The sequence below is a fragment of the Spea bombifrons genome, chromosome 4 (genome assembly GCF_027358695.1).
Source record: "Spea bombifrons isolate aSpeBom1 chromosome 4, aSpeBom1.2.pri, whole genome shotgun sequence".
NCBI classification, from domain to species: domain Eukaryota; kingdom Metazoa; phylum Chordata; class Amphibia; order Anura; family Pelobatidae; genus Spea; species Spea bombifrons.
Genome location: NC_071090.1, coordinates 18,415,303 through 18,432,897, shown reverse-complemented (window position 1 = coordinate 18,432,897; position 17,595 = coordinate 18,415,303).

Sequence of the window (17,595 nt, the reverse complement as noted above, 5' to 3'; positions counted from 1 at the left end):
GCACTGTTTTGCTACAAGCTGGTGTTCCTGACTCTGATTGCCTTAGAGGACTGTGCTTAAGACCCCTAACTGTGACATTTATGGCCCTAATGCTACAGGGTTTGTCACAGAGCATACAAGTGTTTTTGTGTAGGCATAAAGAGACATTTTGCTTTTTCATGTATTCTGCCTCTCAAGGGCTGTCACATGAATATGCATTTTTTTTTATCATTATTTACTTGTATTGAGGCTGCTGATCTGTCTCTGACTGGTCAGCAGCGCTCACTCCCCATGAATGGACCTTTGCATTCCCTTCACTGGGAAGCACCAAGTATCTAGCGGTGCCGTCATGATAGAATTTCTGTCATAAGTTTTCATGACACGTCATGCAGTCTTTAAGATGTTAAGGACGTATGCCATTATATTATTTCATATGGATTAACCACATATCAATGCAAGTTTTTAATATCATTTTTTTCTTTGGCAGTTCATGCTTTTTTGTCACCTGACAATAACATATTCACAGCAAAAAATATTTATGTGACAAAAATTTTACACGATTTTAATATTTCTGAGAAGGATCTAGGCATTAAACAGTACTAGGAATTTTGTACGTTGTGTTGAAATTGGTTCAGTATGTGGAATAGCACCTTTAAAGGAACTGCCACCTTCATGGCTTTTAACAACTAAATGCATCTGTTAAAACTAGATATAGATTGGACGTTTCTATTTTCAAGCAATGTAACTGTTTTTGCAATTTAACATAGCATTTCCTTAAAGACCATCTGATCTAACACTCATGTTCTGTATGCTTAACAGTAAATAAAAAGTCATACAGGAATTAGCTCCATCAGAGACACAAAGCATTCCCCATGCTGATCACCCTTTACCTTTATATTGTTAAACAATTATATAACTGTATCATACTTCTGCTAAACATATAAACACGAGGCTTGACAACATAAAGGCAGCAGATGGGAAAGTAATAAGGAGAAGAGAACAGATTGGCAAATGGGTAAACGCACATGGTTAAAGTATTTTCTCCATGATGGATGCATATTCATGTGACTGCTCATAAGAGACAGAATACATGAAAAAACTAAATCTCTCTTCGTAGTATAATAGATGATTTTAACATAACACATAAAAAAAAAGTTGATGCTTTATTATAAAACCGTAATCTTATTTGAGCACACGTCTCATCAACTTAACACCTATAACATGCCCCCCAACTGTCCTGATTTGGGTGGGACAGTCCTGATTTTGGGTCTCTGTCCCGCTTTGCAGGGTCAGAGGTAGGGTGAGGCGAGAGCTGTTCTCACGTCAGGTGCAGCTGCAGCCTGCAGGACTAGTTGGGAAATAATGCCAAGCGTGGGGATATGACGTCATATCTGCGCTCTGCAGCAATAGCCGGCGCGTAGTGATGAGGGAGCAGTATAGCGAGGTCTGAAGTGACAGGCCTCGTGCACCCACCACAGGATAGAGGATGGAGAATGAAGGACGAAGGAATAAGGATGGTGGAAGAGGTAAGAGATGGGGAGAAGGGGTGTAATGGATGTATGTGTTTGTAAGCTTGTGTGTGTGTATGGACAGGTACGTGTAAGAGCAGTATAGGTATTTGTAAGCTGTGTGTAAGGGCAGTGTATGTGTATATGTGTGTGTAAGGGCAGTATATATATATGTGTGTGTGTGTTTATGGGCAGTTGTGTGTAAAGGCCATGTGTTTTTTAATTTAAAAAAAAAAAAAAAGATGATATGACAGGTGCTAGTTGTGACTTTAAATTCCCACGATGCCTAGTCATGTGGACACCTGGCTGGCTGAGCATCATCGGAATTGTTAACTGCACTTCCCATGATGCTCAGCCAGCATCATGGAAGTAGTATGTCTGGCTGAGCCTCATGGGAATTCGATGTGTTCTTTATTTTTAATATGCATGACTGTGCTGACATTTCACATTTTGAAATGTTGGGAGGTATGCTATAAGTTCAAAGTCTCATGTGATACTTAGATCCTGAGGAATACGTCAATAAATAATAATAACAATAATAATAATAATGAAATGCCAGGGTATACACTGTATTGATATAAAGCTGTAAACAGCCTACACATTGTAAAAAGAAGAAGCACAGCTACTAAATGAATAAATAGTAATACATTAATGAATACCTTATTACCAGGGGGAATACTTTGATTTTTTCGGGGGATTTGTTTGTCTCTGCACAGCCTTGCCTGCTCTTTGTGCTCTTTTGGCACACCGTGGGCTACCCACACTCTGTGTACAACTGTCTGGATCCCACATTGAGGTGCAGGACTGCTGAGTTAGCTCGCAGAAAAACCCTTTGTAGCTTTCTGAATCATTTATTCCCTTCTCTAAAATACACAATTCTAAATCTGTTGGTCCTAACTGTATCCCTCACCCCACAGTTGCTTTGCAAGGGAAGAACATTAATTGAAGGTCTGTTGTACTGGGGGGCATTATGTTTGTCACAGTTCAGAGTGACTGCATGAATTCATTCATCACCGGCTATTGGATGTATCATCTGGTATGGCTTATAAATATATAAAGCATCTTCATAAATGTAGCCAATTTCATATCGTCCATTATATTATAATTATTTATCATGTACATTTTTGCAATAATAATGTACATGCACCAGTACTGGAAAAAAATATATTTAGTGTGCACAGTTTTTGAAAGGACGCTTAATATTAATGAACTCTGTCAAGGGTCCTGGAAAGTCCTGGAAAGTCTTAATCTCAAACACAATGATTGAGCAAGTACATATACAACAATTAGGGCGCAGATATGTGTACAGATAGGTGTCTGTGTATTGGAGTCTAGGAGCTTGGTCCCTATGGAGGCACAACAGAGGCCATAACTATAATGTCCCAGCGGTACATGGCATTATGATTTTATTTTTATTCGTATGTCCTTAACATCATTTTCTCAGTGTGCAACATTGAATGCCCACCTTACTTTAATTGGTTCCTCAATGTATTTTGCCAACATCATGTTATAATGTTATTTTGACAACCTGTTTTGCATATATTCACTTTAACTTTTAAAACATGGATGTGTGTGTGCTAAAAAAGTACACTTTCATACGGAAAAGGTTCTAATTCAACTTGACTGAAATAAAAGCAGAAACATGAGCATTGGATGCCCTTGTAATCACATTGTTGGAATATGAACTGCGAGACAGAAGGTTGCACCAGTTTTATGTGACTGCATCTTGCTGTGTACGGTAATAAAAATTACACGGTAAGCTCTTTTAAGCACATATTGATAGCACCTAGTTTGCTTTGTTATATACAGGGCAACTTATATCTATATATATGTATACAAATACCAATGCTGGAAAATCTTTTAATAGTAATGTACTTTTTAAAATATGTTTTTAATGCATTTGGCTTACTTACAAGTTATAAGAGCTCTGAATCAGCTGCTGTCGGGGATTGCAAAGTTTCTGTTTAATTTGCTGAATTGTAAACCTACACATATAATAACAGACTATACCTGAACTGTATATTTCTTAATAAACCTGCAATACAGGTTTGTGTATCACTGATGAGCAGTGCATCATTTAGAGTACTTTGACATTTAGGGTTAATCCCTAAAGGGTGCCCAACTCTTTTACCTGCCTGGCTACTTGCAAAATGTAAAGATATGCTCAAGGCTGCTTTTTAACAGTGTCCTTTAAGAGAGCTTCGTTACCTAGTTGTTTGGCTTAGACAAAGCATTTTTTTGATTTGACAATGACATCCGGGGTCCTTTCCTTGACACCTTCTCACCTTTCACCTACAGTAGCACCATCTCAAGGTTAACAAATGGATCCACGCTCGGTTTTACACTGCAGGACCACCACCACTTCCACCAACAGCAGCACTGCACCAATGGAAACACACCTCCAGCAGTATCCTGTGGGACTCAATTTCTTTATTTCTTTGATTTTTTTTATTTATTGATCCCTCAAAGTAAGGAATGTGATATAGAAGCAATAGTAGCAGGGCACTGGGAGGGGGCAGATACTGACAAATATAAACCCTTTTATCCCTTAGAGTATAGAGGGAGATTGAGCAGCAGCAGAGCAGGGCAAACACTGGTAGGCAGACTGACCCCCTCCTGCCATATTAGAAAAAATACAAGAACTGATCACCAGAGGAAGGAAGGGCATTGGTGCACAGGGCAAGACAGGCACCAAGAGACAGACACACTGAGCCACAAGGCTGAGCAGCAGTTGTAGTAGTAGAGTACTGGACCTGGGCAGTCAGGCACTGGCAGATGATAGGCACATGCCGCCTCTTGGAACAGAGTAAGGACAGTGAAACAAGATCTGGGCCTGTGCAGAGAGACAATGGAAGATCAGAGGCACTTGCAGAGTTGAACTATTTCCTGTTCCTAGTCACCAAGGAGTACTTAAAGTGTAAAGTATCACTGGGAATATACTTCAACTATATTTTTCTCATATGAATTCATGGTGCCAATAAACCCGTGTTGTGTTTGCAATTGTTTGATATCCATGAGAAGAGTATTGTTAAAGGAAAGGAAAAAGCATTAAACAATAAAGACAAATTTTCACACCCTTCTTTGCTCTTATTCACCAAGAGTGCCAATATCTGTAGAGGACACTGTATCAGTCGTTGATATATACCCTCCTACACACAGTCACTTCCTACTTTGCCCCATTAAGAAGCGCCAAAACAGTGCCTCAAGGGAGGTGCTTGACATTTTCCTGCTAGGCAATGACCCTATAAAAGTGTACCAAACACACACAACATAGCTTGGTTATACCTGCTCCCCTGTGGTGGTGTATTCTCACCCGCTGCCCCCCTTTGACCATATACTGAACCTTGTCCGCTTTGTAGTTGTCTGCCTCTGGTTTTTGAGCTTAGGATATTCTCCTGACCTCACTATTTGCTGCCTGCCCTGTCAAGTGCCTGGTTAAAGGATCTTGATACGGTTGATTCCTGCCCTTGACCTTTGAAACCGTCTGACCATCCGTTTGCCTTGTCCCTCGCACTTTCCAAAGTGTTGCGGCTTTCGTGCTTTTGCTGCTGCTTGGGTGGTCTTGCTACTGAAGAGACTTCTGAGGTTAGAGGAGTTTGCAAGGAGAGCCTATTCCTGTATTACTGTATCAGTGATTCACCACCTTAAAGGTCTAAAACCTGGTACTTTTTGGTGTTGAAAGAATATCCCATGATATGCATACATGGGTACTCTCCACGTTACTTCTCTCTTTCTGTGGGAGCAGTATTTTTTAGCCATGCCCACTCCTCTCCCACTTTCCCTTTTACTCAAAACTATCTAGTAAAACTATGCACAGCTAGCACCACCCCACATATGAATATCCATTTATATGCAGCCAGTCAGCCCCACCCCTTAACACAGCCCCTCCCCTAGAGGATGGAATGCTTTGGGAAGGCAACCCTGGGAAGTTCCCAATATGATGATGCACAATATAGATAAAAGTAATGGGCCACCTGACCATTACACCAACACTTACTTTTATGATTTTGCATACTAAATAACTGTATCTGCAATGTCTAGCTGCCTTCCCTAGTCAATGCTATTATAGAGATGTATGTGGTACAGCTAAATAGGACACTATCTAAGCATATTTAAGCAATTGAAGTGAGTTTATAATTTTTAAGGCAAATAAAAAAATGTTTAGAGATGCAGCAACATTGCAATAAAAATGCATTATTCAGTTTAACATTAAAAGTGGAGACTTTATTAGAAACACAGTGTTGAGGTTTATCCCAATATAAGCTTATAATGTATGATATATATGGATAAGATGGGTTCAAGCTGAGCTCAAGCATAACAGCTGCCTTGGATCAGTGGTGTGTAAGGACTTCTGGAAGTTAGAATGCTTGCTCAGCTCATGCTTGGCCAGCTTGCCACCTCAATGACTTCTTCCTCAAAATTCACAAATGCTGGAAATAATTTTGTATTGCGGTTTACCTTTTGCCTAGATAGATAGAAATGTGTCTAATGAGAGCTACATATGATGTCAGTAAAATCTATTTAATTGTATAAATAGTAAATATCTGTTTGGGACTTGCTGGGTTTCTCCAATACATTTCCATTGCATAGCAACACGTGGCTCTTTTTTCTCTAATAACAAAAATAGGTTATTGAAAAAGTAAAAATAAATTATTTCTAATTTTATATATAATCAAAGCTAATTAGGACATGTGTTTAAAGGTTGATTGCACCTCTTCTTTGCAATCCACCCGGTATGAACCCTTTAAATGTACAGGGCATTATGGCGCATTACAAGGCAGGATTATAACGCCTTCCAGTTAAAGGTTAAATTATGTATAGAAGCTTGATAAGAATTATTTTATAAAAAGTAACAAAATAACACAAAGAGCATACAGATAATACAATAGAAGGAAATATTGTAAAAACAGCTTGTGATTCAATATCTACTTTGTAGAAACATGGGAATGTGGAAGGCGGACACAGAGACATTTGGAAAGATCCCAAAGGACAATCACTACAAATGGCACACAAAAAAACTGAGCTGTGGAACAGATGGTTGATAAGAAAAAAAATGTTAAAAAAAATGATACAAATAGGGAAAAAATCTGTAGGAAGGACACAAGGGAATATTTATATAATAGGCATCAAAGATATACTAAGGAACATGTGGTTTGGACTGAAAATGTACTCAAATATACTTGATTTGGTTCTGAAGAAATTGAGGAACCTGTGTTACTTTGTAGATCAAAATGTCATTAATATTGTACAGAGAATACAAGAGTTTTATCTATTCAAAGTGTGAATAGGAAAATGTAATAGAGTACCGCTCTTTCCTTAAGTCACGTCGGTTTGATATTTGGTAGTGATGGATAGTAAGATATCTTTTTCTCAATATTTTGATAAATAAATAAATACACACAATGCTAAAATATACAGTAAAGTTATGGGGAGTTGGGAGGCATGGGCTGGTGGGAAAAGGGGCAGTAAAAAGGGCAGTAAAAAGGCAAAAACAATCGGGTAGGTCTATTTAAGCGAATTTCAGGCAGAAAATGTGACTTTCTAACAGCCAACTAAAGCCTGCCTTACAAATGCATTGATGCAAATCCCATGTACACTCAACTCTCATAATTGAGACTGCAGTATGCAGTAGTTATGTTGATGCAAGTTTAAAAATGCAAGCATCTTACTGTTTTATTAAACCATGGATTTATTAAAATACATTCATGACGGCACCCTTGACTCCTCAACATGTGTATGATAACTGGGGGGGGCATAATAGAACCAAATGGTACCCTCCCCCATGCAGAGTGGGCCGGTGGTTACAATATCTGAAAGTGTCCTTTGAGAGTGATATATTAATGTTGTGGTAGAAGGCAGCTTTCATCATAACAAGCAGTGTTAATTATAACATAACATTAAATACATTGATAAACATAATGGAATAAAAGGTAAAGTAGGTTATTAGGTTATGATGAATGAACAGATTTCCATTTTATTGTAATTAGAGGCTTAATTTATTTTATTGACGTAAGCAACAAAAACATATCTCTACTATGCCATGTTACAGGTATTTCACTATATATATATATATATATATATATATATATATATATCTATACAGTATCTCACATTTTTGTAAATATTGTATTTTATATTTTCATGTGACAACACTGAAGAAACCTTGTTGCCAAGGTTTAGACATTAATGGCTATGTGTTGAGTTATTTTGAGGGGACAGCAAATTTACACTGTTATACAGGCTGTACACTCTACATTGTAGCAGAGTGTCATTTCTTCAGTGTTGTCACATGAAAAAGATATAGTAAAATATTTACAAAAATGTGAGGGGTGTACTCACTTTTTTGAGATACTGCATATATAGATATGTATATATATGTATATATGTCTGGGGTTTGTTGGTTCCCTCGTTCAGGTGACAAATTCCCTCAAGTTCTGTTCTGGACTGCTCTTTGGGCAGGATCAGACTAATACGATGATTTTTCCTCTGTTATGGCAGAAGCGGGTACCCACCATACAATAGACTAGGCTTAGGCGGCAGCCAAGTCTTCCTTTTTGTCTTCAGGAAAAAAAAATCTTCATATTCTACAAATATTCGTCCTTTCCAGTGTTTGTTTCAGGCGAATATTTGTATACGCACTTTGTATTAATTTTTCTCTTCGTTTTCTAGCAGTGGCTAAAACAGGCTTAACACTGTAACATTTAGCAGCAGCTTTAACACCGCTATTTTAAAGGTCCGTAAGAGCGACTGTTTTGGTTGCTGGCATTAACCAATAAAGGGCAGCTGACAAGTTTCTCATGAAATATGAAGTTAGCTACCTAACTTAGTGGCATTTATCAGTTAACTTTCAAGAAATATCCCCTTCTCAACTGTGCGCTATAGAGGACCAAGCTAGCTTTAATGGCAGTAGCAGTTCACTGTGATTGGTCCTTCGCTGGGGTCAGACGTGCACAACTGGGGGGCAGGTTGGCAAATAAAAGGAAATAAAAACAAGAAATGCATTTTTCTCAATCATTGTTTTTATTAAATCTGAAAAAAATGTTTATATGTGAATTAAGTTTACTAGTAAAAGCTTTTTAGGTATTAAAACCTAGTTAGAGAAATATTGTGTTTGGGTTCTTGGGTTCTTATTATGTCATAGTAAAATAAGAAGGTGATCAGAGAAATGTTATTGTGATAAAGAGATAAAAGTATTATCTTAATAAAAAATTGCATATTGCTTTTTATCAGTTTAATCGAAAAAAATAATCGGCTAACTAGTAGATTATAAAAAGTAATCGTTAGTTGCAGACCTAATTAGGACATGAGCGCAGACTGACCAGATGTCAAAATGAAAAGAAAATAAATGCACACCTCTCGAGTTTGACCTTTTAGCATCCAAACAACCTATGCTTGGGTGGTACTCAGGAAGTGTTGCTGAATACGTATTGGGGTGTTGTTTGTCAGTGACATATACGAAGGGCTGTAAATTCATACCTGAAATACAATGTGTGGGGGAAAAAACACACAAAAAATTACTACCACAAACTTTGACTAAGGTTGCTGATAGAATTAGCACATGAAAAGAGTTAAAATACCACCATTTGAAATACCCTGGGATGTCTAGCTTTCAAAAATATATGATGGGGTAAATTAAATTAGCCTAGTTCAAAGATGCCCAAATAGGACATGAGGGGGAAGGATGACCAGATGGTAATATTCTAAATTGAAAAATACGGCCTTTTAGCCCCAACAATCCAACAAACTCATGCATTGGTTTTATTATTTTTCAATTCTCCTGAACAAAATGATGTATAATTTGTGTGGGTTCATCAGATATGGAAAAGAGGAATCATGATTTAACAAACACATAGTAAGAATTACAAAAAACATCTTGGTGTTTTGGTTATGAAAACCCCCAGGACTGAAGGGATTAAAACACAAGCATAGCTAACTAACTAACTTTAGTCTGCCATGATGCTCTGCTGGTGATATGTCTGACCATGCATCTTCTGTTTCTGCCAGCAGTGGGTGGTAGACAGAGGTGGTAAGATATTAGGGCTGCAACTAACGATTATTTTAATAATCGATTAATCGGCCGATTATTTTTTCGATTAATCGATTAATCGGATAAAAAAAACAATATGCAAATTTTTCGTTTATTTAAAAGAATTTAATGAACTGGATGTTAAAAAACAACTTAAAATTTACATTAACATTCTTATTTTGTTATGATGTAATAAAAAACAATATTTTCAAAGTACAAGAACCCAAACACAATATTTATGAAACAAAATAACCCCAAACATTCTGAAAAGAGGTGGACTATTACTGTTCAAGAAACTTTGCCCCAGCACTTTGCACTTTGCACCCAGCACTTTGCACCCAGCACTTTGCACCCAGCACTTTGCACCCAGCACTTTGCACCCAGCCCTGGCACTTTGCACCCAGCACTTTGCACCCAGCACTTTGCCCCAGCCCTGGCACTTTGCATCCAGCACTTTGCACCCAGCATTCAGCACTTTGCACCAGCACTTTGCACTTTGCACCCAGCCCTGGCACTTTGCACCCAGCACTTTGCACCCAGCCCTGGCACTTTGCACCCAGCACTGGCACTTTGCACCCAGCACTTTGCACTGTGCCCCTGCACCCAGTCTCTAACTCTGCCCTGCACCCAGCCCTGCCCCCACATTCTGCCCTGCCCCCACACTCACACTCTGCCCTGCACCCACTCTGCCCTGCACCCACACTCACACCCTGCCCTGCATCCCCACCCCCACTCTGCCCTGCACCCAGTCTCCCACTCTGCTCTGCACCCACACTCACACCCTGCATCCCCACCCCCACTCTGCCCTGCACCCAGTCTCCTGCCCTGCACCCCCCACCCCCACCCCCACCCCCACTCTGCCCTGCACCCCCACCCCCACTCTGCCCTGCACCCACACTCACGAACCGCTCTGTGCGAATGGAGCCACTCGCACAGAGCGAACCGCTCTGTGCGAATGGAGCCACTCGCACAGAGCGAACCGCTCTGTGCGAATGGAGCCACTCGCACAGAGCGAACCGCTCTGTGCGAATGGAGCCACTCGCACAGAGCGAACCGCTCTGTGCGAATGGAGCCACTCGCACAGAGCGAACCGCTCTGTGCGAATGGAGCCACTCGCACAGAGCGAACCGCTCTGTGCGAATGGAGCCACTCGCACAGAGCGAATCGCTCTGTGCGAATGGAGCCACTCGCACAGAGCGAACCGCTCTGTGCGAATCGCTCTGTGCGAGTGGCTCCATTCGCACAGAGCGATTCGCTCTGTGCGATCTGTGCAGAATACTTACCTCCGGAACGCGTCACATCCGTCACGTAGCTAGAAGGCGGAGACTGCAGAGCATGTAGCAGAAGCGGGGAACGCTCGCGGAGGTAAGTAAAAGGAGCCGAGTGCTCCAACAACGAATTGATCACTCGATTAATCGATAACGGAAATCGTTATCGATGATTTCCGTTATCGATTATTATCGATTTTATCGATTCGTTGTTTCAGCTCTATAAGATATAGCACCAGCTAGTCTGATCTTAGAGGCACTTGGGGGACATGGCAAACTGAAGTGCTATAGAGTAGTGTTCATACCCACCAGATATTAAGAGCTCTTAAAATATGACAACAGGGCAGAAAAGTGGGATTTAAACCAAAAGGTCTCCCTCCTAAATAGTGACAGGTATGATTAACAGTACACAGCGTTATCTTAAATGAAGCATAACTATGTAAATGTCTTAACACCAGATAATGCAGAGATATAAATACATTCACATATTTACTTCATCTTGGTCTCACCAGAACATCAAGGGCACTTTGTAATTTTCATCTCATTTCATGGTTATCATTTATCGGTTAATTCCGCTATATTTGTTTACTTTGTTTTTTTTCATTATTTTTGCTACTTGCTTAAAGCAGAATCCTCCAAATGATACACGCTATAACTTCTATTGCCTACAGCACACTTGTTGAAGAACCAATGAATCATACATCTTTATTTTAAAAAATATTAATTGGATAATTCTGTTGCATTCAGAATGTATGTGTATTTGCTGCAAATCCCACATTTCTTCTAGCATTTCACAACATGGAGTATTTGGATGTAATATTTCTATGTATAGATATATATATACTGTGTGTGTATATATATATATATATATATATTAGACATGTGTATGAGGTATGTGTATGTGTGTATATATGTATGTATATAAATATATATATATATATATATATATATATAAAGTTTCCAACATTTGCAAATAAGACTAAGATCCAGATTCTCCCCGCAGCACTGCGGCGCCGGCGTGACCTTCCAGTGCTACGTCATAGAAGTCGCGGCGGACGTGCCGTGCAGCAGCAGAGGTTGTCTACGCACATTGTGCAGATGTCCGCTGAGAGTGGTAGAGTGGCATATCTGGGGGTATAAAGCATATGGGGGGGTAGAGTGGCATATCAGGGGGCAAAGTGGCAAGCCTGGGGTCAGATGTGCATAACTGGGTGCTGGCCAAGTCATATGAGTGCAATCTATGTGCTTGGCAAGTCCTGTGAGTGCAATCTGGGTGCTGCGGCAAGCCCTGTGTATGCAACCTGGATGTTGGGCAAGTCCTGTGTGTGTGCAATCTGTGTGCTTGGGTAAATCCTATGTGTGCAATCTGGGTGCTTGGGTAAATCCTGTGTGTGTAATCTGGGTGCTTGGAAATTCCTGTGTATTCAGCCTGGGTGCTGCAGCAAGTCCCATGTGTGCAATCTGTGTGGTGGGGCAAATCCCAAATGTGCAATCTGTGTGGTGGGGCAAATCCCATGTGTGGAATCTCTGTGGAATCAAGTCCTTTGTATGTAACTTGGATGCTGAACAGGTCCTATGGATGCAATCTCGTTGCTGTGGCTAGTCATCTGTATGCAATCTGAGTGCTGTGATGAGTCCTGTGAGTTAAATCTGGGTGCTAGGGCAAGTCCTGTGGATGCAATCTGGGTGTCAGTGCTGGCCTTAGGGGTGTGCGACCTGTGACCTATGCTATGTGGGTCAATGAATACTAATGTGCATTTTTCACTTGGTAGGTTTCTGTTTGTTTGCTTTTGTAATTCTGACTTTGTTGCTTTTCCTACAGCTGCTTGGTGTAGAAACTAAGAAAGCTTGCACCAATGGTACAGCATATATAATCAACAAAAGTGATATAAAAGTAGTATAATATACTGATGTGATATTGGGAGTTATGTTGTACCATGTTCAGTGTTCAGCTGGGTGTATAGTGATGGGAATTATGGTGTATCACCATCGATGTCTGGCACAGTAGATAGTGATGGGAGTTATGTCATACCACCGCCTGTGTCTGCTTTGCTGTATAATTATAAGAGATACACTGTACCACTCTCAGTGTCTGCATCATTATGTAATGATAGGAGCTATACTGTTGTGGTTGTAGTGTTGGGAGTTTTGGTATACTTTCATCAGACTCAGTAAATATTGATAGGTGTTGTGCTGTGACACAGTCAGTGGATTTCAGTGACACATTTAGGGTATTGTGGTTTGGGCACAAAGATAGTATTGGTATGTTTGGATGACCAATGTGGCAAAGTTGTTTGGAGGCAAAGCTTTTCCATTTTTCAATCATTTACTTTTTCTTTGGAAATCTTCTTTTTCCTTCATTTATTTTTTTTTGTTCCCTTCTGATTCACAACCAACCAAACTTAACACACACATACACAATTCACAGGGATCTTTCCTGTTATTTGCCTTGGCCTTCTACACTTATTCTTCTCTCAAATACCTTCCAACAGTCCCAAATTTCCTGACAGTCCCATTTTTTGCATCCTGTCCCATCAACTTCGGTATGCAAATGTAGGTAAAAAAATAAATATGATAAAATAACTTTAATAATATGATAAAATAAATATAAGAAATGTACCCCTTATTTTTAATAACATCCATTAAATTTAAAATTACATAATATAGATCTTTAACCAAACCGGTGCACTACTACTATCCTTAACCTTACATTAACCCTATAAGTCGTAGCTTATTTTGAGTTTTTGTTCCACACTTTTTGTCCGCATACCTGCCAAAAGCCCCTAATTTCTCGTGACAGTCCCATTTTTTCCCAGTCCTGTCCTGTCAAATTCGGGGTAGTTGGAAAGTATGCCAATGGTCTCCCCAGGTGGAGTTTCGCCATCATAAGTTAAAGGTCTGTACGAGCGACTCTGTTGGTCCGTACTCTATTGGTCGCCAGCAGGGGGCTCGTCTGCCATCAACCAATGAAGTACAACTGCACTTCATTGGTTGATGGCAGAGGAAGCCCCTACTGGCGACCAATAGAGTTGCTCATACGGACCTTTAAAATCCTGGCGCCAAAGCTGCTGCGTACCACGTTAACCCTCAGCACGGTAGTGGTCAGCAGAAAAAGTAGGGAAACATTTAGAGAGTATGAGTGTGAGAGAGTGTGAACCCACATGGACCCACCAATGTTGGATGGTTTTCCAGCCTTCGGCATTTAATACATGAAGTTGTTATACTTTCAAATACATCTGGGTGCAGTGGGTTTTCATTTAACATTTGTCAGATGGACATATTCCAGGTCAGTAGACAATCCAATGGTCTCCAATGGATCCAATGGACAATCCAAAAGTTATTAGTACAATATTGAAGTCAAATCATGACAGGGAAGGCATTACACAGACTAGAAAAACCAGGGCTGAGCCTAAGGTCACTGATGCCTGGGTGCAAAACAATGTTGGTGCGCCCAGGTAGGTGTGACTATATTCCCCTTAACAAACATAACCACTCTAACCACACACATCTTGTATGACAATCACTCCCCCCTCCTTGAGCCCCTCTGACTTCACCATGTAACACGTTACTCATTTCCCACAATGAGTGGGCAATTGATGACCCACTCACCTGTTTCACCCCCAGGGCGAAGCGCCCAAACACTGTCAGTCCTTGACGTTTGGGAGCGGACTTTCAGAACTGAAACACTAGGCCCTAGCTTAAGCTGGCTATTCTGGCCAGCAGGGGTTGCCACACCGCAAACAGATGCAGCCAGGGGGGAGAAACTACTTTTACCATTGAGGAAAATTAACTTTCCAAGCTAAGAGATGGGTACCCAACTTGGGCAGATTGAATTTTAGAAAGGCAATCTGCTCCGTCAGAAGAGGTGCCATGCATGAGCGCTGTGGACTCCAGTCATAGAAAACATGCGGCCCCTTTGAACAGTGGTTGCCGTTGGAAAAACATTCCTCTTTTCCGCTGCCAGTCACGCACCCTATGGATCAATTGTTCCCGGTAGCTACTAAGAACATTTCATTTGATTGCTAGCTTAATCCTTGGATCGCAAAAGCACGCTAGCATCATTTCGGGACTTTCTTCCATTCGTTTGCAAAGGCGAACTTTTAGAAGATCCTTCAGCTTCCTGACTATGCCTGCTATGTCAGGATGTAGAGTGCCACCTTGAACAGCCTCACAGTTTTCAAGGAACACATCCATCTTGCTGCCTAGATGGGAGAACGCTGGGATTACCTGGCCCAGACTGGCAGTGTTTCATCTTAAATTTTCAGTGGCATCCCTGAATGGTTTAAGGACTGCCACTAGCTGAGCAATAACTGTCCAGTCCTCCCTATTCAATGGAGATATAATCCCAATATTGTGCTCTAAAGCAAAATTATGGATTTCCCTCTCCTGCTCTAAAATCCTCTCCAGCATATCTAAAGTAGAGTTCCACCACATACTCACATCTTGTCTTAGACAGTGTACGTGAAGACCTGCCCTCTCTTGCTCTTCCCTCAAAAGTTGGCTAGCCTTAACACTGTGATAGAAATGCCCAGCAATCTTCCTACAGCGTGACAGAACTACTGCTGCAAAATTACTTCCTTCTGCTGTTGCTGCCTTGACTATAAGATGGATGACTACAATATAACCATCATGCAGTGCTTTCACCCTGTTTGCACCTCCTTCAGTTATCACAAACCCCACTTCAACATTGGTGCCAGCCTCTGCTCCCACCCAAAGGGAAAATATTTTCCTTATTGCATGCAGAATATTTTTTCGGAAGTGTGCTTTTCATCCATCATTTCTGCATGGAGAAGGAATGATCGGCATGTTGGAAAGCATGCTGCAATGCAGAATGACCTGCATATGTGACAGTCATGTATCATTAGGAAAACCATGAAGTACAGATAGAAACATTTTACCGGGTAAACAATGCAATACCCGGTGTCTCAAATGTGGTGAAAGGGAGACCTGATTTGTTTCATTGTTTTTGGTAGTGTGAAAAATTGCGAGGGTTTTAGGAGGAGATCGGGGCTTCTGTAATCGTTTGGATTTACCACAGAGCTGCCGATCTTAGGGGTAATTGATGGTAAGTATAAGGGTAACAAAACCATGTTCCACATATGTATGTCAGCGGCACAGAAATCCCTGCTACAGCAATGGGTCCAGGCCTCCCCACCAACACTAAACATTTTTAAAGTTAAGATGACATACTTAATGAGAATAGATTGGTTGGAGATGAGCCTTGATCAAGAGAAGAGAACCCCCAAATTCCTTTAGATTGTGGACCCGGCTTATAGGCCTTCTTCCTGTTGCAACTCAGATTCAAATCCGAGATGCCGTTTACCACACGAGCTGGTACTGCCAAAGAGTCATAGCTGGTGGTCCCCCAGACTCCCCACATGCACACTTTCATAACATGACCTTTTGACGGAGAGCGACGAGTTAGGTGGCAAGACTTTGATTTTCAACGTTTTATTTGTTCATTCTACATATGGGTCTGTTTCCTATTTGGTTTTTTTTCTGTATAATGGAAAAATGAGACAATGTTTTGCATTTATTTCCGCATGTCCTTGAGCTTTGTGGCTCCTGTCTGCCCTACCACTTGTCCTGCTTGATACTCCCTAGTAAGAAATGGTACAGACTACTTTTGCTGTGAGACTTTGCTGATATCTTAGACATTGGTGGAATGTATACCTCAACCTTGTCATTATGTTTTCAACATCGTTTCATTAAAAACTATTTGGCAAAAAAAAACCAGTCCAATACCCAGTAGCAGAGATGGAAATGTTAAAAGCCTAGGCCATCCACTTCATTAACAGAGTGTTGTCTTTACTTAAACAACAAAGATATATCTAGTATTGAATCAAGTTGCTCTATTACATCAAAAGTTTTTGCCCAAGTAATCTAACCTTAAAAGTATATTTGGAAAACATCAATTTCCAATCTAAAGAAAATCTGTTTTAATCTGCTTTGCTGTTGTAAAATGCCCAGTAGGAACTTTTTCCTTATAAAATGCAAGGTACAATCTTTCATGTTAAAAATATTTGCAGACTGCCATGGCTAACAGACAAGGAGCAATGCCTTAAAATGATTCAATCAATACTGAAGTCTTCTGCTTGCACTTGTTTTTCTGATCCATGTCTCGCAGGTAATTCTGGTATACTGGAAAATGAAAATGACTAACGAATACCATGCTGGGTTCTCATATCTACTTATGTCACTGTTTAATGATATAGATGGAAGAAAAAATGACTCTAAAGGAAACCTTGTGTTGACACCACCAAAACTTTTCAAAATATTTTCAATTTTTGCCTTTCTGTCCAGCCTATTTTTATTTCAGTATATCCAATATTAAATTTTAGTAATGAAATAATAAACTCTGTATAAGTTTTGTTACCAGAAATAGCATGCCTCAATTTCCCACATTTCAGTTCTGACCTCAATAATCTTGTTGTGTTTCAGATAGATCAATACATTCTGGAACTTTATTTCTGTTCTTTCTAGATTAATGTGTGTGTTCAATAATATTAGCCCATAAAATAGTAAGTTATATTCTGTATTGTTAAACATTTTAGTGGTCCCACATATCAGTCTTACGAGTTATTACAATAAGCTTCTGGTCTGATACTCTATACTTAGTACAGTTGCTTTGTGGATACATTAAATGTAAAATATAATATCCCAAATAACTTGAACAGTTTCCTTTATAACCAGTAAACCACTGCATTAATTGAAAAGAAACCATGGTGAATGACTGAGACACAAGACACTTTTTTTTGTTAGAATACTAACATATTTACCTGCGCGCACACATACATACATACATACAGTACCT